This window comes from Canis aureus, chromosome 17, assembly GCF_053574225.1.
Source record: "Canis aureus isolate CA01 chromosome 17, VMU_Caureus_v.1.0, whole genome shotgun sequence".
Lineage (NCBI taxonomy): Eukaryota > Metazoa > Chordata > Mammalia > Carnivora > Canidae > Canis > Canis aureus.
The window spans coordinates 29,530,480-29,556,141 of NC_135627.1; the positions used below are offsets into that span (position 1 = coordinate 29,530,480).

General features: G+C 39.4%; 1 long non-coding RNA gene across 7 annotated transcripts in view; it reads left to right on the top strand.

Annotated features, from left to right (window-relative positions):
• Nucleotides 1-25,662, top strand: part of LOC144287871 (uncharacterized) — a 97,299-nt gene that overhangs the window by 20,810 nt on the left and 50,827 nt on the right. For all 7 annotated transcript variants that reach the window (XR_013355673.1, XR_013355674.1, XR_013355675.1 and 4 more), the window contains exons 2-3: nt 1,985-2,074; nt 8,936-9,036. This is a non-coding gene — a long non-coding RNA (uncharacterized LOC144287871). The remainder of the gene's footprint in view (nt 1-1,984; nt 2,075-8,935; nt 9,037-25,662) is intronic.

Below are 25,662 nucleotides of genomic sequence, written 5' to 3' on the forward strand. Positions count from 1 at the left end.
ACTGCTGATTTATTTTGCTTTGGTGGCATACCTCTTTACTTTTGTGTTGTAGTAAATAACTGGTATAAGGCCACATAAGATATAGCTGGGATTTGAACTTAGCCTGTGTATGGTCTTTCCATTACCGCATGTGGCTCCTGACATGCTACTATGGAGAGAGAGCCCCAGCTTCTTGGGGAGCTTCCACCAAGTCTGACTGTAGCTCAGTGTTGGTCTTAGCAGGAAGCCAGAATGAAGGAGAAGGCAGTAGCTCACTGGAGCATCGAAATTATCCTGAGTCAGGGATTCTTCTCCCACTCTGAGCCCTGCCCTTTCTAAAGACGGAAACTGTTTTTATTTGCATTTCAGCCTTTAAGTTAATTAATGGGAATTAATACGTGTGTAAGAACTTCAGAAATTTCCCAAAGGCTCATTATAAATTTAGGCTCTTTTTAAGAGCAGTGGATATTTTTTTAAAGACAGGGCTCTCATTAAATTTTTAGGTTATTAATAAAAACATTTTTATCAGGGCAAGTTTAGTGTGAGTGCTAGGATGAAGATATCAGTGAATGCACTTCCGCCAGACTCCATTGACTCCTACAAGAGAAGTCATGTGTGAGCGTGGATGTGTGTGTGTATGTCCTAGCATGTGTGTATATGTGTGTGTGTGTGTGTGTTGAGTAGAGAGTGGAGGAAGTTGGTAGTGAGAAGTACTGAAGGCTACCAGAAAAATACACATCCATAATTTCCTTTCATTAGGAAAAGGGTCCCAATTTAATTGTTTGTATTATCTAATCATCTAAAACTTCCTCTGCTATCACAGGATGCAACCAAAACAAAACAAAACAAAACAACCCAAAGCATTTAGTGTATATAAAAACAGAACTGAGCGTCTGCTTATTTGGGAATTTATATCTGTTTACTCATTTATGACCACCAGCCAGGTAGCCTGATCAATGATAATAGGAAAGCTTTATGAAGAACGTTGTACGCGCCAACTCCACGGTTTCCATAGAGAATAAATGCACAGAAGTAAATCTTAGAACAAACAGAAAAGTGGTTTCACTTATGCTCTCTCTAACTGTCTTTGAATAGAGGCTTATCCCGCCCCGCTAGGCCTCTGTGGGCTTTCCCCTGGCTTAGCATCACCATGTTTAGGGTCAGAGGACACCTTAGAAACACCAACCTCCCACTGTGCACATGACCTTTCTGTGAACTACGGATGGCCAGGCTGGATATGCTTGCAGAGTCCAGTAATAGGGGTTCACCACCTTGCTAGGGTACTCATGCTACTCTCCAGCAGTCGGGAAGTAGTGGATCTTTGTCAGAGTGCACCTCGCCTTGGGGTGGCCTCTCCCTTCCGCAGCTTCCACTCGTGCGAGTGCTAGCGCTGCGCACAGCCCTGGGCTGACTCATAGCGGTTACATAGCACTTTCCAGGTGCGTGACGAGCCTCTTGGCACCTTCAACTAATTTATCTCCCTGGGTTAAACAGCTCTAGGTCCCTTCACCATTCTTTATTTGTAGTTCTAACTTTGAAAATTCTTGACATTCAAGTTGTCTCCCCTCTAAAATTCCTACAGGCGGACAATACATTCCCTGAAATACGGCACCCAGGAGGGGACACCGCAGGCCATCCTGGGTGCACGGGGCCACAGGGTAGTGTGCTACTGCCAACCACCTGTGCCTGGAGCCTGTGCCCCAACCCCTGCAGCTAAAAGTAAGGCTGTGGATTTCTTAGGGGCAGGAACTGGCCTTGGTCACAGGAGGCAGAATAGTAAGTGAATAGGGTTGTACAACCGCTCTGAACAACAATGGCCACACTTCAGAAAACCACTGGTAGGTAAGTGAGCATTTCCCCTTCCTGTTTGCAGTTACATGGCTCCCTGGACTCTAGCCCTGAAAAGGTCTGTCTGCCCTTTTCAGTTCAAACAGCATCTTTCCAGCTCCCACCCCAGTGCTACTCCAGCTGCCTGAGATTATCCCAAGTTCTCTTTGTCTTCCAGAACTCCAGTGATGCCACCTGGTCCTGTGCCACATCACATGCAGCCCTGAAGAGCAGTGTCATCTGCTCTTCTTGCAGGTCACTGTCAAAGGTACTGACTACTATCAATCCTCACATCACACTCATCAGTCCATCAGTCTCCTCCTCAGCCCCAGTTCTGACTCTGGCTAATTGTAGCACCGCAGTTGTCATCACATCTACATGGGAACCATAAGCAGTTTGTTCCTTGTCCTTCTAAAATAAAAACACCTGATATGTAGTCATTCCTTACATTCCAACATTTAGTTTTTAAGAATCAGTTGGGCCCCTCCTGGGGCACCTGGGTGGCTCAGTTGATCAAGCATCCAACTCTTGATTTCAGCTCAGGTTGTGATCTCAGGGTGATGAGATCGAGCCCACCTCAGGTTCTAAGCTCAGTGTGGCCTTTGCTTGAGTTTCCCTCTCCCTCTCCCTCTCTCTCCACCCTTTGTGGCCACTCTCTCTCTCTCAAGTAAATAAATAAATAAGTCTTAAAAAAAAAAGAATCAATGGGCCTCTTTCAAATATCATGCATTATACTGGGTGCTGGGAACACAATGATGATCAAAAGGGACAAGGCCCCTGTTTTCCATAGAGTTTTCGTTGTGAGGAACTAAAATAAACAAATAAAATAATTGCAATTATTAATTTAATTAAGTAAGCTGTGACTGGTGTCATGAAGGAAATAAGCAGATTGATGAGATAGTTTTGGGTGGAACCTGCTTTATATAGAGTAGGCAGGGCCTTGAGGAGTGACTGTAGGGTGAAAGAGAATTTGGGCCGAGCATCTTAAGCAGAAGGAACGGCTAACAACCCAGCACCTAGAATGGGGATTTGTGTGTTCCAGGGAACTGACAAAAGTCCAGTGTGACTGAAGCAGAGTGAGCCTTCTATGGGTTTCACTTAGAATACAACAGGAAGTCACTGAGGACTTCACCTAGTGAACTCGGTAGGGTCCAATTTGCATTTTTTGAAGGACCCTTGGCTGTATGATGATCACCCTGGGTGGGGACAAAAGTCAAAGGGGGAATACCAGTGATAGAGCTCTATGACAAAGTCTAAGGGAAGCAAGAAAGGGCTTCAACAGGTCAGTTGCAGTGGAGATGGGAGGATAGATTCCAGATATATTTTTATGTATCCTGCTTACAGATTAAATGTGAGGGGTGAAGGAAAAGGAAGAGTAAGAGTAACTTCAGCAATTAGAGTGAGGGCCTTTGATGGAGATGTTAAGATTGGGAGACGGATCATTTTGGCAGGGAGAGTAGATGTCAAGAGTGTTCATTTGGGACATGTGAAGTTTGAAATCTGTTCCAAGAACATAGAAAACTAAGAATACAAGATAGTTTTAATTGCCAGAAACAATTAAAACTGTTCAGGAATGTAAAGGTAATTACCATTTATCCCGTGGCTTAGCCTTAAATGGCTCAGAGTCAAAATAATATCTATGCTGAATGTCAATATAATTAAATATTTAAAATAACTTATACTGAAAGAGTGGGGCATGAGAAGTGACATCTGCTTATGGTGGAGACTAGGAAGGAAAGAGTGTAAGGTCCTAATTTTCTATGTTTGGAGGCAATAAATAATGTCCAGAGCTGGAAAAGTCAAGTAGAAGCAACATAAGCATGTTATTTAGAATATGGAGGTAAATACCAATAGAATCAGCTATAGGTAGATATTAGAAGTGGTTACCTCTGAAGAAGGGGTGGGGTTGTGGGGGAAGGGGCTAACAAGAGCTGATTATTAAGCAAATTTGCAGACTTGGGTGAATCTTTAAAGTATATGCTTATGGAAATCTAATAAAAATAAAAGGTTAAAAAATTTAAGAGAGCCAACCAGCTCTACATGGACATCAGGACAGTCAGCCCCATGAGCATGCCTAAATCCCAGAGTGAACCAGAACTTGTGCAAAGTTAAAAGGAGGATGCTATCATTAGAAATTCTTCCACACATATTATAGCTTATTTACTTCTGATAATGGTACTCTGAAATAGACATTTGTGTCATCATTTTACAGTGAGAAAACTAAGGCTCAATGAGACTAACTTGTTGGAGATCACCATTCATTCATTCATTCATTCACTTAATGAATATTTATGGATTATGTCTTCTGAACTAATCAGACTAGAATATAGGCACAGATTTTCAGATTCTATAGTCTGTGTTCTTTTACTTATACCATTTTGTCTCCCATGGAAAAAAGTCCCCCAAACTGGAGAAACCCTATGGACAGACTCTTTAAGAGAATGTGATTTCAAAGGGAATGAGAAGTTTGAACAAACATATAATTTGGACTATGCAAATGAGACTAACCCAAGTGTGAAGGAAATGAGATGGAAAGTTAAAGCACCTAAAATAGCTACAAAATTCACTCCTTCTTGAGCTCAGATTTTTTAATATACCAAATAAGCCAGAAAGAGCTCATGATCAAGAAAGAGTTTGGAAGATAGCCACAAACCTTTAAGATTTAAATCAGAATGGTTGTGGATCAATACAAGTTTTTTTTCATGTTCAAGATCACCAAAAATGGCTAGGAAAATTGTGGATGTGTCTGCAGTTCAAAAATATAATGGTGTTAACAGGTATCAAAGAAAGAGCCAAACTATTCTTTTTTTTTTTCAAAGATTTATTTATTTATGAGAAAGAGAGAGAGCTTGCAAATGGGAGGAGGGGCAGAAAGAAAGGAAGAGAAGTATACTGACTCCCTGCTGAGGATAGAGCCCAATGTGTAGGCTGGGCTCCATGCTACTGCTTTAAACCTGAGATCATGACCTGAGCTGAAACCAAGAGTCAGATGCTTAACCAACTGAGCCACCCAGGCCCAGGCACTCCAGAGTCAACCTATTCTTTATTCAATTTGTTGCTATTTTCTTCATCAAGGAGAATGGTTTTAAAATGGGAAAAAAAAAAAGAAAATAAATATTGCTGAGAATTGGTTCAAGACTAAACATGAGAAGAGATAGCAAGTTAATGCTTGGAGAATTAATAAAAATTTCAATAGGTTTAATTCCCCAAACCCATGTGAGCTTATCGAAATTTCTTGTATTTTGACCATAGTGTCATCTATGAAAATCAAATGATTCCACCAGAGTACTGGGATGCAGGAGTTCTAATAAAATAGTGAGCAGAATTGTAAAATGCGGACATATTAAGGCTCAAGTTATAAGAAGAATTGGTTGGCTAGAGTTTTGCTGAGAGGAAAGATGGCTTTCTAGGAAAGACATGAAATCCTGCAACATTAGGCATCAGCAGTCACAGCATTGAAGGCTCTGGAAGCAAAACAGGCATCTTTAGATGACAGAGATCTTCATCACAGAGCCCTTGGGGGCTTTCTGGCATAGTTGTTCCTTTGGTTACCTGCAGTTACAAGATGACCAAAGTGATGGGTGGACCTTGGTAACCAGGAGGAAGGGTTCCTGGAAAGTAGTTGAAATCCCTTTTGGGAATTCCCAGGTCTGCTTCAAAGGAATCTGGGGAGAGCTGGGGTTCTTAAGAAATTGATGGGAGCAGAGCCATGAACATTCTATTCTTTCACTACTGTTATAAGTCTTCCGTCAAACCCATTCTTCATTTTCAGAGATACTCTTGATTGTGAGCCTATGATACTAATAGGCAATCTGTACTAATAGTCCAGGTAATGTTCATATTTTAACAGAGCATTCCTCTGGAATGTTTTGATCCAAAGGAATGAATTCTTAATGGTGGCAATTTTGGCTTTCAAGGTCTACGAGTATGACTTAGCAGAGGACTTCTTCCCTGTGCCCCTCCTACTTCTTATAACTGGTGTCCTGTCTCTGCTTGCCATGTATTTTCATAATGTGTCTTTGGTTCCCCCATCTGTTTCTCTTTACTGAAGTCTTTGAATTATTTTCTGACTTTCACAGTGGTATATGTCAGTTGAAGTAGGAGTATGTGGATGCACTTGTAAGGTCTAGAGACTCATTTCCTTCATACTATTTAAAGAGGTACGAAGAACACACTAACTGGATTGACTTCGTGTTTCAGATGTTTAACAAATGTTATGAGCCACAGTGTGTATCTCAAATGTATATTTATATAGTTGAGCACCGTAAAATGTGTCTTCAGGGTACTATTGTAAACAAGCTGTCAAGCCTAACTGGGTTATCTTGGGGGGAAAAAACAACTCTTGTTGCGCATGCCATTTACAAACCTTGTAAGAAAGAAACATTCACTAATTGAATCGATTGTGCACTTTTTAAAAATGAGATACTGTGATATTTGTTTAAAAATCCAAAGCTTAAGCTTTTTACCTATTTAGCATTTTGGGAAAGCTATCTATTTTAAAAAATTAAAATCTAGCCAATTATTACATGCCCCCAAATTTTTACAACTGTAACTGTTTTCTTACTTTAAAAAGATCAAATGAAGTTGATTATATAATGCTGAGAGTAAATATCAGACTTTTGGGTAAAGCTAATATATTAATTTTCTTATTATCTGCTTTTATTAGAAAATAAGCAGCATTATCCCAAATATCCCAGATTTCTCTAATTAAATCTAAATTCATTTTCATCTGAAACATAAAGCAAGTTTTTATGTTTTAGGAATTCCTAAAATGAAATTTTACTCCTTACAAATAATGTTAAGATTTCTTTGTAAGGAGAATTAATGGAGTAGAGGATCAGTCTCAACAGTAGCAGAGTTTGGAGTAGGGAAGAGACTATAGCTTGAGGGAATCGGGAAGGCTTCCTGGAGAAAGGGAGATTTGAACTAGACCTTAGAGAATAAAAAGAATGGACTCAAAAAAGAGGATACTTAGGAAGGGGGAAAAATCTGGCATGTCTGGGAAATAATGACTAATACAATTTAGAATAAAGTATGTAAAGGTAGTAGATCTAGTGAAGGATCTTTCATAACAATCCAGGAAAGACATTGTGGTAGAGGAAGTTTATTCACTCCCTTAATTGATTCATTTGTCCAGCATCTGTTTATTGAACACCTCCTACATACCAGGTGCAGCTGGAGACAATGAAAGTATAAAGGAGAGATGTATGAAATAAATAATGAGAGGCCTTTGGACTGAGTACAATGACATACTAGTACAGGTTAGGCAGGAAAGGGTGAAGCCCTCGAGCGTTCAGAAGAAATTTGCCATTAATACATGTGATAGAAAAGTGTCTTCCATTATAGCCTGAGAAGTACAATAAGCTTAAGTGGATGAAGATTTCTATAGAATTGGTTTCCATTCATTAATTCAGCAAGTGTTGATGGAGCCCCCCACTAGTGCTATGCTAACAGGGGAAGGACTTCTGGGTGGCTAGAATGGATAGTAAGAAAGACAGAGAGCTTGCTCCCAGGATACGTAGGCGGAAGAGCAGGAACCGGTCTGGAAAGGTTGGAGCTCAGGGCACAAAGGGCCTGTGACCTCTTTTGACGGGGCTGGAAGCTGTCCGGGCTCTTGCAGCCCTCAGGTCATCATTATGGACATTGGCTATCTTTGAACTAGAGATTTGCAGAAGTGCCAACTATTAATAGACAGTAGAAAGCAGCGTTTACTGTAATAGGCTGACAAATATAGATCTGAGATATCATTATACTGCCAATTTCTCTTCTGCCCGCAAAAGCTTTGTTGGCCCTTGAGCGTCTTCCTTTCTCTCACTCAACAGAACACAAATGGCTGGGTAGAGAGCTTACTCTGGCTCTGCCTGCAAACAAAGCTAGGATGCAAAATAAGAAATAAACTCCGATATTATAGGCCCCGTTTCTTATTTTCATTTATTTATTGTCTGACTTTTTAAAGGACCCAACAGACTTCTTCTGCATCCTTTACTCCTGTCTCCCCTCTGAGTAGCCCAGAGTGTTTGGACTTACATTTATTTTCATGCATGATTTACAAGCTTTCTCTTTGGGAATTTTGTAGCTAGGTCACTAAGAGGGAATCCTGAAGTCATGTCGGGGAAAAGATATGCTTTTATTTAATGGGGCAATAAACTGGCTATGGAGTCTCCTTAGAACTTTTTAAAAAAGATTGCTGTAGGCAATAGTTTGAATGTCTTCCAAATCCTGAACATGTCTTTTTCAGTCTTAAATAATTATAGAGTGGGCACGTTTTTGTGATTATCCCAGTGACAGACCCATGCAGAAACAGAGGGAATGACTCTTACAATATTGTCCACATGGTGGTTCCTTACATGCATGAAGACTAAAATAAAATAGTCAAACTTTAGGGAGTTTTAGCTAGAAACCGAAAAAATAGTCAAATGATTCTGTGTCTCTGCTTGTGAAAAAGCTAAGATGAATTTCAGATATATTTTTAAGGGCAATATTGTGGGATTTAAGTAAACATGAATGCAAAGACATAGCACTGTGGGTTTTTAAGTGAATGCTAAATGTCAGTTCATAGTTTCCCCTGTAGGGTTGAATTGCTTGTCTAGAGGAAGCCGTGGTGGAATCATGGCTTGAGACTTTAAAACATTCTTCTCTTAGGGATCTATTTTCTACCACCACAACTCTGTCCTCTACTTTGTTACAAAATATTCTATTTTGTTTTCCTCATAGACTTCCTTGCCTGTAGGTATTTTACAACACTGTGGTAATATAATCTTTCCATGGTTTGCACTTTTCTCATTTTAACCCTGAATTTGAGGACTTTTTCCAGCCTTCAATTAGGTAAATCTATTTTTTTTATCCATTTATATAACGCTAAAGCATTTACTTGGAAGATTTCTTTTTTTAACAATGCATCATTCATATTGTTAATATGAGAATATTTCTACTAGAAAATAGTCAGAAAATAAATGGCTCAGAAATCTGCCGTTAGTGATGATGTGAAGAATATCATATGTTGGTTACACTTATTAGTGTAATGTACACTTTTGAATTATTATATATGTCTGTGAAAATACTGGCTGAATATGAGAACTGAATAAAAATCCAAAAGATAATATGAACTTTAAATCTTATTTTTTGGTAGGCACTAATATATCTGAAGAAATGCTGCTTGAATAACAATGGTTTCTGTTTATCACATGCAGACAGGGGTCAGGCATTGAGAAGGATGCTGCAAATACCATGGTGAGTAAGATACACACTTCTGGCTGGAAGGGCTTGACATTAGTGGGGAATAAACCATCACAGCTCTGTGGGAGGAATTCTATGATAGGAAAGTACCAGGAAGCCCTTGGGAGTTAGAGAGTAATTCAGCTGCAGGGAACAGCAAATAACTCCTAAAGAAAGTAATGTAAAAGCTACTGTGGTAGGCGTAACCCCAAGAAGATCCCTTTTGTGCTTTGTGTAATGTTCCCCCTTCAATGAATTTACATTTACTTCTATCTATAAAATATGGCAAAGGTGATAGGATATTAGTTCCACGATTATACCACATTGTATGGTAAAGATGGAGGGAATTTGCATATGTAAGTAAGGTCTCCTAGCCAACTGAGTTTAAGTTAACTCAAAAGGAAACCCTCCTGGGTGGGCTGGCCTTATCAGCCAAACACTATTAAAAAGACCAGGCATCAAGGAGATTTGCCTTCTGGCTTTAGAGCAGTAGCTGCTATGTTTTAAGAGGGTTGGTGAGTGGGCCATCTGGGGAAAAATTGTGGGGATCTCTGGAAGCTGAGAGAGGTGCTTGGCTGACAACCAGCAAGAAAGTAGGATCCTTAGTCCCGCAACCACAAGGAACTGTGTTCTGCCAGCAATCCACATGGGCTTGGAAGAGGACCCTGTGCTCCAGAAAGGAATGTGGCTCAGCTGAAACCCAGATGGCAGCCTGCTGACATCCTGAGTGGAGGACCCTAAGTGTTTGGCTGCACTCAAACTCCCAACACAGGGCAAGTGTGAGGGGGAACCATGTGCATTTTAGACAGCTAATTTTGTTACACAGCATTAGAAAGCTAATACAGTGGAGATGTGACTGCTGATGGGGAAAGAAGGTTCCAGGGTTTTAGTAGAATGGGTAAAATCACAGGCTTTCTGGTCAAGATTAACTTAGCTTCTTATTTAGCCAGCTGACTCTGAGCAGGTTACTTAACCTCTCATTTTTCCTAGTCTATAAAATTGATATCATTATTATCTTCACCATCACCATCCTCCTAATCATCATCACTATCATCATCACCACCCATCAGCACCACCATCAGCACCACCATCACTACCACCACCATCACCATCACCATCACCATCATCATCTTCATCATATTCATCACCATCATTCTTCCCTTACAGGGCTATTGTAAGGAGTAAGTGAACTAAGCTGTTGAATGACTTTAAATAGGATCAGGCCCTAAACAGAGCCAGGATTCTAGTTTGTCCATCTGACACTGGGTTCCAGAATGCTCTTCTAGCTGTCATTTATATTGTCCCTCTCTACTGTTATGCATTCACATTTAGCAACCTGATAGATCTGAGTTTAAAATCTAGCTTCACTTTGAGCAATAAAGTAAAATTTTAGGTGCAGTTTCCTCTTATGTAAGATATGAAATAATAGGACCTACCTTATAGAGCTTAAGGATTAAATGAGATAATGTATATGAAGTGAGTAGCAAAGTATACACTTAAGCATTTCTTAAATTACTTAAATTGCTCAAGGAATGTTTATACGTATTATTACTTACAGACTTCCTTCATCATATATTTGATACACAGACATAATTATATCTACACGTGCATAAAAGGCTTCTCTGCATAATGAATAGATTAAGGAGGAAAATTATAAAGTTCATTGAAACTAAGACATATTTTATTTGGTCTGGAATGCTTTGGGTCAGGTAAACACTGAGATTCAGTTGATATATTAGATGTTCAAAGATTATCCTTCCAATCACTGTTCCTTAATTTTAAAAATTCTTCACTGTAATTATTTCCTGAGTGTGTGGATGTAGCTGAGCCAACTGATTTATGCACCCCCCAGGTCCTTCTTCACTGATTATATAATTATTTGTTCTTTGATTTTCAAGGACCGATCATTGTTTTCTGTTTCTATAGCTCCCTCTTTTCCAGAAGAGCTTGCCTTGCTCTGTGAATAGGTCCTGGTGATGTTTAGTTGGGAGAAAGCAAGCTTTTTCACACAACGTGGCTTATTATTACTATAATTTTCTAAGCTTGGCTATTGCCACTGCTAGTCCGGAACAAGCCGAAAACTGAAAATGCTGGGAGTTATGATGGGGAATGGAGAAGATTTGTTTTATTTTCTCACGGTGCTAATGCAGTCCTTCCCATGGCTGCTCTGCTTGTTTTATTGGCACTTCTGCTTCCTCTTTCTTTCTGTCTCATTGGTATAGACTATGTTTATTGTTGTCTTACAAATTATCCTTCCACTTGGCATTTGCTGTTGCTAATTGCCTACTAACTTTCTCCCCATTCGAGTAATGAGTGGCAATTTTGCATCCACCTCCACGCGGATATTATGGTTTCTTATCATTATTACCCTGCATCTATTTCTCTCTTATATTCTATTTGACTTATATGTATATAATGTCTTTTTTACATGAAGGAAGCAGAAGCCATTTATATTCATAATTATTCCATTTTTTCAAGAGCTAGGCAAAACAAGTATATTCAATGTATGCTGTATGGCGATTTAGATTAGGGAACTGAATTACAGTTACTAACATTTTCAATAAAGTTTGAAAATTGTGCAATTGTGCAAACATATCAGAGACTCTTTATCACTCCTGTCAGGGCAGGGAGTAAAAGCCTGTATTTGCTTCAGGAGAACCGGGTGAGATTCCTGAGTGCCTGTGGTGAGCTGACAGTTTAGATGGGGACCTTCTATTGGTCATCTCGGGGGGACATTTCAGCTTCTTAAACTGATGTGCCCATTGACTGATAACACCTCCTTTCCTGGTACAATTTGGGCCAGTGAGAACCAAGAGACACAAAGCAATAGAGGGCAGTGTTCTTCTGCTATAGGAGGATTACATAAAACACAGTGAAGTTATTATTCTGTAGCTTATTTGAAGAGGCATTTCTACCCATATTCACCTGAGTTTGGATAAGAGAGTCCATAGGTGTCCTGCAGAGGCTGGTGGATTGTTACTGTAATCACTATTGATGAGGCTGATAGGTTAAGCTCATTCTCTCTCTCCCTCCTGAGCTGAAATGATCTTCCCCTTGTCATAACTCAGGCTCATCCCTTTCCAATACACCCTTTGCATTGCTGTCAGAATTCTCTATTTGAAACAGAAATTGATGTCACCCCCGTGCTTAAAACACATGTTATCTCTCAACGGTAAAGAGGAGATGGTGCTTAAGAGCACAGCTTTGGGACAATGGAAATTTGGCTGGACAACCTTGGAAAAGTGATTCTGCTTGAGCTTCAACTACCTCATCTGAAAATGGGGGTAATGAGTCCTACTGTATAGGATTATGTGCGGATTAGAAGTAACACGTGCAGTGCTCAGTGGAGCGTCTTGCACAATGTGAGCTTTCAAGACATGCTAGCTCTTAGCTATTCTTTTTAAAATAGATATGATTGATTTAAAGTCAGTATTCCTTTCAGAAAAAGGGAAAGCATCAGGAGAGACAATTCATGTAATTTGGCCTCTTCCTCCAATCCATCATAACTTATCGGAATTCAATTGTAAAGCAGCTGTAATTCACTGCTCTGTTTTCTCATGTGCCAGGTTATTTTATATTCAAGTGATCATGACTATTAGAAGAATATTCCATTTTTAGAATCTGATTTCAGGGAGTTGACAGAAATGTCAACATAACATGGCCAAAAAGAAATACATAAACAATCAGATCAAAGAGACTCAGCCAGAAGAGAATCATATTCAGAGCAAGAGAGAAAAATGTTCAGAGGGAAATTAAAGAGGCTGACAACAAATTAAATATCGCCGGCAAGAACATTTTTATCTGGTGCAGGATGCTTTGTGGGTTCTGAATCTTCTTTTGAAAACCCTCGCTCATATGAGTCTCTTTGCATTTGCTGGCCTTCTACCTGGGATGACCCCAGAGTCTACTCGTGATAACATCTTTGCTCATTTCACATTTCACATCCCTCTGTTGTGCCTTCTCTCTGCCCCATCTTGCATTGCCCCCAATTAACACCTGTCCATTTTACTGCCTCACTCTACATTCTTCTTCTGTGTGCCACTTGTCACTACCACGAAATATGAAATATTTGGGTATCATCTGTCTCCCCCATTAAAATGTCCAAGGGCAGGGTATTTATTATAGACGAATGCTTGTGTTCCTCAGAATTCACATGTTGAAACCCAAACCCCAGTAGGATGGTATTTGGGGTGAGACCTTTGGGAGATGATTAGGTCATGAGGGTGGAGCTGCCAAGAATGAGATTAGTGCCCTTATAAAAGGGACTCTAGAAAGCCCCCTCATCTCCTGTAGTATGTGAGGACACAGTGAGATGACAGCTGGCAGTGAACCAGAACATGGATTCTTACCAGACACCAAACCTGCCAGTGCCTTGATCTTGGACTTTCCGGCTTATAGAACTATAAGCAATAAATTTCCATTATTTATAAGGCCTTGGCTTGTGGCATTGTGTTATAGTAGCCTGAATGGATGAGGCATAGTGGCTTTGTGTTATTCAGAGTTCTGTCACTGGCACCTAGAAGAGAGCTTGATATCATAGTGGGTAGTCAATAGATACTTATAGGATGAGTAGATGGAGAGGGAATTTAGAGTCCAAACCCCTAAGAAGAGGTGTTTCACAGGCTTTCTCCTATTTTGTTAATTGTCAAAAAAAAAAAAAATCTCTCGTAGATGGAGACTTCTTCCCCCAAACAACTCTTTAGTGATGGAAAGCTGCTTGGGCAGATAGCGTATGAAATTCCCTTAATGCAGTTATTGGCACATAGCAAATGTTTTTGAGTACTTAAAGTGTGAGATTAAAAAACAAGATTTCTATTGAAGAATACAGCCTACATTACAACAGCATGAGTATTTTGCTCATGAGGTTGTCTCTGACCATCGTCCCTTTGTCAGACTTGAGTGGCCACACTTGAATTTATTGGTTGAAAAATAGGAGGGGCCCCGTTGTCTACACTGGCAGAAGCTGCGGAGCCTCACAGTTGCCACTCGGGGAGTCTCTTCCTGCTCTGAAATTTGCAGCTGTTTCAGCCGGCAGAGTTTTCAAAGTTCTTCCCGGTTTCATCATCATCCATGTAAGATGACTCAGAGTAGTGCTCAGAGGGGCATAGAAAGAGGAGTTAAGAGTCTGGAAACGTGGATTCCTGATGTCATCTCTTTATAGTGTGCCCCTGATTAGACACCACTTAATCTTAATTGGTTCCTCAGTTTCCTAATCTGTAACTAGGAATCATGCTAGCTGCCCTACAGCACCCCCGAGGAATGTCACAAAGAGAAAATGAATGGCGGCATGCAAGTACTTTGACAAACAGAAGCACAAGTCTCTTTCAAAAGCAGCATTCAGCACAGTAGATTAGCCCCTTTCTTGCATCACCAGTGGAGACAAAGAAAAAAACTCCACTGTCATTTCAAAAGGCAGTTCTAACTACGTCAAGGACACTCAAGAACCGCATCCTATGTTAATATTAGCTCTACTGGCATAGTCTTCAAACCAGCATTTGATACGTACTTTAAACGTATAAATATGAATGACAGGTCACAGAAAAAATCAGGACGAAGACCAAGAGAAGAAACAAAAGAAACTCTGTGGATATATACATGTCTCAATTTTGGTGCATGTTAGCTAACCACCAAAAAGCAGTCACATTTATGAGCTGTATCATCCCTTCTTTCTCCATCTTCCCTCTCCTTCTGATTTCTCTACAGGTTTCCTAGACTCTGCAGAGGCTCTTTTTGCATATTAAACTTCAGTCAGCTTCAAATGCAAGCCCAAACAGCCCTGCTAAAACATTTTGTTCAATGAAGGATAAACTATATGATTCACCACATTATTATTTTTGCAAAAAGCTATTATGTAAATACACAGGCTTATATGAGCTGAAATTGTCCGAAGCAAGGATGCAAAGAAAGGAAATACATACACATCTACCTAAGCGATGCTCACGGCAGCCTGGTTTTAACAGGCAATTGCACACCCTCGCTTAAAGGGCAAAGAAGAAACCATATGTCTATTTTAGTGACTCCATCCTGAAATGGTGCACTTATTCCTTTTATTATATTTTCAAATAAATACATATGGGACCCGTCAGATGTCAACAGTGGCTCAGAAAAGAGTAGGAATTAGTCACACGGGCACACAGGGCACGCGAACAATGAACGGTGCTCTGGAAGACCCTTGAATACAAGCCTATTTGCCTCTTAATCCAAATGAATAATTAATGATAATTATCATGCCGCAGTTATTATCTGTGATAATAATATATCCGTAAGGTGAATAAATTCAATCTGCTACTATGCAGAAATGGCAACTCATAATATTCTTAAGAAATACAGATATAATTATCAGTATTAATGGTCAAGGAAAGAAAGAGATTTTTATATGAGGAATTACAGCAAAAGGTCTAAAGTAGGTGGAAATGAATCCTCCTGATAATATTTTTTTCCACTGCCATCACTACCATGGCCCTGCTGCAGTGATATCGGGGTTCTTACTTTCGTGGGTAGGTTCCATTTAAGTAAAAGCTTTACTATGCACTTGTGCATTGCAGTCTGCCCATAACGCTTCCATTATCGTTCTTTAGAAAATGACTCAGGTTAAGTTTAAGATCCTATAAAAGGGCATGTGAAACATCTTAGGATAGATGGGGTAGTTGGGCCACCAGCTTGACAATTTTAACACTGAAAGGGGGATTTAAAAAGCCCCCCAAAGCCGAGCCGAATAAAATGTGAAAAGGTTGGTTATTTGACTGGGAGTGGAGGTGGGGCAGTGCTGGTCCGTGGTCTTTGGGGGTAGTGATGGTTCTTCTTAAAATGCTCTAAGAGCATCTAGTCAACTGGTGAAAAGGAATGCAAGAATGGCACGTTTACCCCACCCGTCCTCTCGGTGCTCATCATCCAAAGCATTCAAAAGCTTCTTAGCCATCATTTTATGCATGTGTGCGTAAAGATGTACACACATGCACACACGTGTCCTTTTAGTGAAAGGTCTATTGAGGTATAATTCTCATGAGGTGGAGATTACCCCTTTAAAATGCACCATTCCTTAAGTAAAAGAGAAAAGTGAACAGTCAGATAACCTCTGTCACGATTTAGAGAATCTTCCCATCATCTCACAGCCTCTTCCGTGTGCCATGACGGCCTTTCCTCTCTCTCCCTCCCAGCCTGCAACGGCTACCTGATCTGGCTTCTGTCCTCAGAATTTTGCCTTTTTCAGAACATCAGACAGACTGACTCATGTAGCTTTCTTCTGCCTGACTTCTTTTACTTGGCCTATCGCTTTTAAGATCCATCCACATGTTGCATGTATGATGAGCTTGTTCTTTCTCATTTTCTGAGTAATACTCCATTGTGTGGTGGTATCACAATCTACACATCCACTCATTAATTTGTGGACATTGGGGTTGTTTCCAGTTTTTAACGATTAGGAATGAGGCTACTGTAAAAGCCTCACACGTCTTTGTGCAGAGGTATCTTTACATTTCTTGTGGGCAGATACCTAGATATAGGATGGATAGGCCAAATGGCAAATGCATTTTTAACGTAATGATCACCAGACTATTTTCCAAAGTGGTTGGAATGTTTTATGTTCCAGCGACCATAGACACGGGTTCCATTTGCTCTGCATCCTCACCAGTGCCTGGTATTGTCGGTTAAAAGATTTTTGCCATTCTGGTTGGCTTGTAGTGATATCTAACTGTCATTTTAATTTGTATTTCTCTAATGACTTAATGATGTTGAGTCTCTTTTTCAAGTGTTTAGTTACCATCTGTGAATCTCTGGCAAGCTGTTTGTCCAAATTTTTTTCCATCGAAAATAGTTTAGCTGTATGTCTTTTTCTTATTAAGCCTTGAGAGTTTTTATTTGTTTTGGATGTCAGTCCTTCATCCAATATATGTTTTGCAAATACTTTTTCCCAGTCTGGGGCTTATGTCATCATTTTGTAAATAGTGCCTTTCAAAGAGGAAAAGTTTCTAATTTCTTGATCCTGTCTGGATTTAGTAAGCAAGCAGACTGGCAAGATCGTGCAGATTCAGACACCTTCCCAAATAAATCACTGATATTTACTGCGCACAAACTGCATATAAGTGTTTAGGCTAACAATAAAAACATGTAAACACTCAATTAAGAAAAAAATCAGTAGCTTGTATAATTTAGTTAAATGCCGTCTCACACTGTTATTTTGTCTTTACACATACAGCTGTAGATAAATATTTTTACCTGGGAAAAACATCTCAGGGCATGTGTATCACCATGAAAGTGAGGTTCCCTTTGATAAAATATTACAAATTTATTTGAATTCTACCACTTGTAACCTTGATACCCTTGAGGTTTATAAAGAGAGAAAACGTTACCGGTTATTTGGTATGTTTAGTGCATTAGCACTAAGAAAAGTAAACTTTTATTTGACATTGGTGAAATACAGCTAAAGCATTAGAAGAATAAAGGACAGTTAACTCCAGAGAATGCTGAACAGCTAGATTTTTAAAAAAACATTTTGTAAGAGTAACATTTATAAGGAATTACTATAGCACTTTTCAGATTTGCACTCAAAAGCCTCAGATTTTCTTGTAAAATATGTCATGTACTTCCTCATTTACTGATTAGGTAATCAAATGGGGAAAATTATCAAGCCTACTGTTTGCAACAATGTTGAAAAGTCTCTCTTTCTCTCTCTCTCTCTTTTACTATTCCTAAGTTCTCTTGTATCCCTTTGGTCTTCCCTGAAATATTTTTCTCAGAGGTTCTAAAGGTAATCCAGTTTCCATCCTCCAGGAACAAGAGTTTATCTTTATAGAATCAGATTCTCTTTGTCCTTTTTCTTTTAAAACTATCTTTGTGTCATAATTTTGTTAAAAAGTCTAAGTATGGAGAAATTTGGAAAGATCAAATATTAGTTGGTTGTCTATATTGAAAATAAAAAAAATATGTAGTCTCTTTTACAGATATCTTGATAAACTACATATATTCTCTTGTTTCCTCTTTTGAGGAAAAAAAAAAGTCCCATAGTAGGAATGCTAGTTAGATGTTGGGGAGGGAATAAGAAGGTAATAGAAATTTACCTTCTTGAGGCCTCTGTTTTTGACAATAGAAAAAGATTTTTAAAATTCTATGGGAAAAGCTCTAGGTGACATATTGTCACTTTTTTTTTTTTAGTTGTTCCCTGTTGGTGCCATTATGAAATTACTCCATTTCACTGATTTAAACTGACTCAGCAGAGCTGGGAGAGAGAAACAAGTCATGGGAATCAGAACACAGAAAGTCTGACTTTCTTTAAACAAACTCATGCTTTCCTAGTTCAGGATAGAACTTAAGTTGTTATTGAGCCTAACAAATTAAAAATTCATCTTAAAATTGTGGATAATAAAATTTCAATATTGTGGTGCCTTTCAATTGAGAGCTCCCAAAGGTAAGATATGGTATCAAGTATCCAATATTTAAATTTCAGCTTTACAGGAGAAAAATTGCTTTTCTCTACATTGTTTGAATAATTGATAAATCAGTATAGAATCACAGATAATCAAGAATTGGCTGAACCAGAGAACTAGGGACACCATCTCACCCATTCCTTTTTTAGGTACAAAGAGATGAAAAACAATCTGATTTTGAAAGATCTTTGGAAATGACTCCTTAATCCAGTTCATTGTTTGAATCAATTATTCAATAACCCTCAAAGCTAGGAAATGTCTGAATCCTGTGCCTTCTGCTGTGCCTTATGAATCCAGTGCTCTATGCCTTCCTTACATATGGCTTCAATCCCAAACTTCCATGACCCCTGTACTCTGGGTGAGAGCCTCTCACACACCTGAAGACAGTAATTAACCCTCTCCTGGGCCATCTCCAGCCCTTCCTTTAATCATATTGCTGGCAGTGTTTGGAATCTGCCCTGAATTTTCCATCTCAGGCCCTAAGGTAGGGCAGTGCATCTTGATAAAGCCTGACTAGAACTGATTAATATGGAGAAAGTGATTGCTTTTGTGCATCCTAATATTTGAATTGTTTTGTAAACATTACAGTATCCCGTTATTAAATTACCGCTAGTTTATGACTCACGCTGAGCCTCTGATTATTTGATTCCTGCTCCTACTTAGTCATTTATTTTCTAGCTTGTATTTTTGCATTTTGAAACTCCTTGTTAGTTTCTCTCCTGTTCTTCACTCAATCTAGTCACTCAGAAGTGAGGTCCTATCCTTTGGTGTGTTGGAACGTGCTATGATCTGAATATTTGTGTCTCCTCCCAAATTCACATGTTGGAATCCTAATGCCCAATGTGATGGTGTTGGGAGGTGGGCCCTTTTGGAGGTGATTAGAGAGAGCATGGAGGATGCCTCATGAATGGGATTAGTACCCTTGTAAAGGAGACCCCTAACAGAACTTTCTAGCCCCTTCTGTCGAGTGAGGACACAGCAAAAAAGTCTGCAACTCAGAAGAAAGCTTTCACTGGATGATACTGACACTTTGACCTTGAGCTTCCAGCCACCAGAATTGTGAGAAATAAATTTTTGTTGTTTATAAGTGATCCAATCTGTGGTATTTTGTTACACCAGTCCAAATGGACTGAGACAGAATGAATTGGGTTGGCATAATTTTCATTTTTTGCTGTGTAATCTGTTATTCACAAACACAGTTTGGGAATTGGAAAACTAAAAAGGCTGGAAGAGTCCCAGAAACCACTTTGGACACTGAAAGCGGTGAGAAGGAAGCCGCACCACAATGGCAGCGTTACGTCAGTCATCCGGCCTGTCCCCAGGCCATCTGCAAGCCTAAGTAGCAGTGGAGCTTCTCTTCATCATGGGAGAACTTGGGACTCTGAATGCTTATGACAGACAGATTTAAGGCAGATCAGCTGACTGGGTGGTTCACTGGTTCAATTGCCTCTTATGTTCTCAGAAACTTCTAAATGATCATTGCTGTGGTTACAAAGTCAATCATAACTTAAGATCCAGATGAAGTTCTGTGTAAAATATATTCACTAAGAAAGACTACTTGGAACATTAAGGCTAAAGGATATTAATGATATATCTTTAATTTATCTGGAAAAACTGTATGTTACCTCTTAAATATAAATGCTCTGTTAATCTGAGAAGTAGAATTTTTTGGAAATTTGCAAAAATATTTTGTGGGAGGTTAAAGTAATAATTATGTAATACCGAGGTGTTCTCATAAACTGGTCCCTTCATAACCAGATATTGAGTGTGCTGCCTGACATCTGTGGAGATGATACACTTGGGATAATGATAATCTAGGGTTAAGGCTTTCAGGTGATGGGTTTATCCTGATATGCTCTGTTCTCTTGAGAGAGTGCATTTGTGATAAAAAAAACTAACACATGGGGATAAACGTATAAGTTTGTAGAGTCTTGGGGATCCCTGGGTAGCGCAGCGGTTTATCACCTGCCTTTGGCCCAGGGCGCGATCCTGGAGACCCGGGATCGAATCCCACGTTGGGCTCCCGGGATGGAGCCTGCTTCTCCCTCTGCCTGTGTCTCTGCTTCTCTCTCTCTCTCTCTATCATAAATAAATAAATAAATCTTAAAAAAAAAAAAGTTTGTAGAGTCTTTTTCATTTAAACTTCTATTGGGAGACCTGTAAAGCTGATTTACAGTTCATTTGTGACGATCCCTGGGTTTATTACCTGATTGGGCATGTTGAAAAAAAAATATACACACATATATACACCAAATTATAAATACATAATTGTCATATATTTTGGTAACAGGAGATGGTCTGATGTATGGCACAGTAGCAAATGTTCAAAAGGTCATGCCACGCATTTGTATGTAATGGCCCAGAGCTAGATGACTTAGTTTTGATTTTCAGCACGGTTATCCAGAGTCAAGACTGTGGCTTTACAAATTTACAAATTTGATAGCAAATTTGAATTTAGCTCTTTCCATCTTCGTTTCCTGACTCCCTTCTCTTCATTGGCTTGAACTTGTGGTTCTCAGTTCTTAGTATTCTCAAGCTGTTCTCTGGTTGCTTAGAATCTTATTAGTAAAGTATTGCCACTTGGCCTTCCTTCCTTCCCAGTACACTATGTGCCACTCTTTTCCTCTGCCCCATCCCAGTGGATCTGCCCTGTGTGTCTCATTTTCAGTATTGTTAGATGGGGAGAGCTAATATGATTTTTTTTTAAAAGTGTGAGTGATCAAATTCTTTACCTGCAGTGATTACTATTGTGGGACTTTATTAAATTTTTTTTTTAAAGATTTTATTTATTTATTCATGAGAAACACAGGAGAGAGAGAGAGAGAGAGGCAGAGACACAGGCAGAGGGAGAAGCAGGCTCCATGCAGGGAGGACATGGGAGCCCGATGTGGGACTCGACATGGGACTCGATCCCCGGTCTCCAGGATCACACCCTGGGCTGAAGGTGGCGCAAAACCGCTGAGCCACCCGGGTTGCCCTATTGTGAGACTTTAGATACTCTTGCAGGATTGAAGGGGAAGATATTTGGGGGCTAAAGAGTGATTTGGATTTATGTATGTCATGCTTGTAAATCCAAATACTTCCTTAACACATCTGGCTAATCAGAAGTATGGCTGGGAGCAAAGCAGGGAGGACAGTTGATATCCTGAAGCCCATGATGCTCCCTCCCTCAAACGGTGCTTTTCGAAAACATTTTAAATGCAATATTCATTGACACTGATTTTTAATACTGTGATTAAAACACTTTAGAGAAAGTAGAATAATACACAATAGAGTAATTAGGTTGTAGAGGGCCAACTTTCTTGCTTCTTTACCAGTCAGGTGAGCTTCACCCTACTTGGCCTCACCTTGTTGCTGGCTCCCCCTCTTGTTAGAACCTGGAATTGATTTGGGACCATGTCCCCCTGATTAGTCTCAGTTGTTTTGGGAAACCCTTTTAGATTCTAGAATGTTCACTTCTGGCATTTGTCAACTCTAGGGGAAAATTCATTGGCTAGGAGAGGTTAACTTTTAATACACACGTATTTGCTGAATTTGATCTTGGTTGACAAAAGAGAAACATTTTTAGGCACCATGTTACTGAGGAACTACTAATTTTGAAAGGATGTCAGGGTCTTTGGATAATTCTGGATTTGGATACTAATTTAACACATTTTAATTAAGGACCTATTGGGGCACCAGGATGGCTCAGTTGGTTAAGTGTCTGCCTTCTGCTCAGGTCATGGTCTTGGAGTCCTGGGATCTAGCCCCACATAAGGTTCCCTGCTCAACGAAGAGCATGCTTCTCCCTCTGCCCCTCATTCTGCTTGTGCACTCTGTCTCTCAAATAAATAAATAAATAAAATCGTAATTGAAGACCTGTTGAGTTAATGTCCTAAAGATAGAGGTTAGCACAAAAGGCATGGACATTTAAGGAGCTCATCCTCTGGTGTTCTAAAGCCTTTTGTAGAATTTAAATAACTATACAAATTAGTTATTGCTTGTAATTTAGTATATTTATTCAATAAGTATTTAACAAATATCTGCTATATTTTAAGCAGTACGCTTGGTGCTGGGAATAATGGAGAATATAAGGTGCATGAAATGTAGTCTCTATCTTCTATCCTTGAGGAATTTATAGCTATTTAAACAAATAGCCAAAATGTCAGGAATTACATACTGTCAAAAATCAAACTCCATATAAGAGAGGCAGTTACAAAATACTTCAGTTCCCTTAAGAAAGGCACATAGTGGTAACTTCCTGTGAGGCATAGGCCTACTGAGAAGGTGGATTTGATTTGGATTTGAATGCGGTGAGAGGAATTCTGTAAAATGGAAGATAGTCTGGGTAGACAGTACTTGCAGAAAATGTAAGGCAGGGAAATTCAAGGTAGAGGGTAATAGGTTCTAGTTACCAATTCTGATGTGTGTGTGTGTGTGTTGGTTGGGGGGGTTGTTGGTGGTGGTATTGGGGGTAACCCCACCACCAACAATAAGCAATTCTTGAACATTAGCTAGGTATCCTACAACTCAACTCCTGACCCTACCTATCAAGAGACAGTGGCAGATCCCATAGGTTAAGAGTTTAGTCCTATACTGCATCCTCCTCCCCACCACCACTTCAGATGCAGGTTGCAAGTTCACCTTGTCACTTGTGCTTTTGACCTACCAACAGGCTATAGATTGGAGGTTCCCACCATTCCCTCCTTGGCTTTGATTAATGTGCTAGAGTGGCTCTCAGAACTCAGAAACTCCATTTTCTCATTGGATTTCTAGTTTACTATAAAATGATATAACTCAGGCAGGGAGAGGGAAGAGATCCAAGGGCAAGGTTTGGGGAAAGAACATGGAGTTTCCTCTCGAGACTCTTCCAGCACCTCCATTGGCCACTGGTGATTGTTCTCAATCTCCAGTCTCTTTCTCCTCCTCGGGGGTCAGGGGAGTGGAACTGAAAGTTCTAACCCTCTTATCAAATGTTGTTTCTATTGGCAACCCCCAATTTTAGGTACAGTCCAAAAGTTACTTCTTTAACATAACAAAAGACGCTTTTGTGGTTCTCATCACTTGGAAATTCTAAGGATGTTAGGAGCTCTGTGCCAGAAATGGCGACAGAGACAAATATGTATTTCTTATTATAATTCACAATATCAAGGGGGAAATTTCCAGGGTCTGAAATGCTGTAAATTTGTTCATATACAAGGGCAGATTAGATTAACTTTGCACATGAGACTCACCTAGCTACATAACTTTCCTCCAGTTAACACAATAGGCTTCTTCTTTTCATATTTGGGCTAATTCTGATCATAATACCTTGACCTTCATAGGTAGCTTGTTTATTTCACTTACTGGAACATCAACAATATCTTTACATTGCATAAGATCTTTTAAAATGTGTTGACAGATCAAATGTAGTACAGTAATAATGTGTATTAAATAATGTATAATAAAATAAACAAGATAGAAAACATGTATAATAATATAACATGAAATTATCTCTTTAGAAGACAGATGTTATTACCTACACAAATGCTCAAAACCTGCAACATATGTAAGCACTCATATGCCCTTCAGTATAATAGTTTTATCTCTGTATTATCTTTTTAAAACACAGTTCTCGAAATTTTCAGCTAAATTCCTTTTCTGTGCTGTTATTCCTTGGAGGTCTGGATGTAGAAATCCAAGGGCACATTGGCTCAGAGAATTGGACGGAAATCCCACGCATTGGCACATTGACATGCCACCCTGCAAATTATGTCGAATTGGCAAATGTGAATTCAAGTTATAACAGAGAAATTCCTGCAAAGATTTGCAATTTACTTTGATGGCCCCGAATGTCACATTTCCTCCCTTTTAGAAAAAAAAATTTCCATCATTCAACACCTGTAAAATTCCGGTCATTAACATTCTGTGATCTTATGACTTGTACTTGGCACTGTTGGAGTTTTCTGTTCCTTTTCTTGAGCTACAGTCTCTACCCTTCATTTCTTCAAACTGAAAATCTATGAATCTTTGTCATTGACATTCTCTCTTCATAACCCTCTTCTTGGTTAGGATCCTATCTATCATTCCAGGACTCCTTTACTTAGAGTTTGCCCCATAAAATACCCTAATTTCTCTTCGTCCATATTTTTCCATTCATTTCCCTTTCTTTCTCATGGTTTTATAGACCCTGGACCCCTCTGCTTTCTCATCATTCACTAATTAGCATGTCTCCATGGTAACAGACAGTTGCAGAGCGGGGAATCATTCTCTGTACCAGCTACTGCTGAGTAACCTCTGGGCCTAGCAAGAGGGGCCTTGACCTGATTAAGATAGGAAGACTTTTCACTTCTTGGCAGGAGAGGATCCATACATTTCAGAGAAGGCCCCATTTCCTAGGGGAAAGAAGAAGTCAATTTGGTTGAAAAGGAGTGGATACTTGGACTGAGGCATGCAAAATCAAAGTATGAAATAAACTAAGAAAATATTAAAGAAGATGTAGGAAAAATATCTAATGCTGATACGCTGCTCCTGGTTTGTAAGGATTAGCAGTGCTTTGATATGGAAGATACTATAAAACGAATGGTGGCAAATATTTGGTACCATTTACCTTCTAATTTTACATGTACAAATTGCTAAGTGTGCGCCATGGGGTTGAATCAAAACAGAAAAACCCTGCTTCCAGTTATATGAGGTTTATTTATCGTTATTTTAAGATTGTATGTTCCCTATTTTAAGCTGTATATCAACCCATAATCATACACTTGCTAAGCAACCAGAATGGCATTAATTATAATTTTTTAAAGATTTTATTTATCTCTGGGAAAGAGAGAGTGCGAGCACAAGCAGGGAGTAGGGGCAGAGAGAGAGGTAGAAGAAGACTCCCCACTGAGCAAGGAGCCTAACACGAAGCTTGATCCCAGGACCCTGGGGATCACGACCTGAGCCGAAGGCACTTAGCCAACTGCTGGGCCACCTTGGCACCCCAAGAATGGCATTCATTATTATAGGAGTTTATTGTTGCATTTTTTTGATAACTTGTCCTATATATTTTACTGAGATTAAGAGGCTAGGAAAGTTATTAGTTATTATTTATTGAGCACCTATTATGTTTTTGATGCTGTACTGTGTGATTTGCGTATATTATTTCCAAACCTCATGACAGTTTTTCAAGGTCAGATACTATTATTTCAAATTTGTGTATGAAGAAATTGAGACTTGCAGAGGTTAATTATGTCCCCAAGGTCAAAAAGCTAGGGAG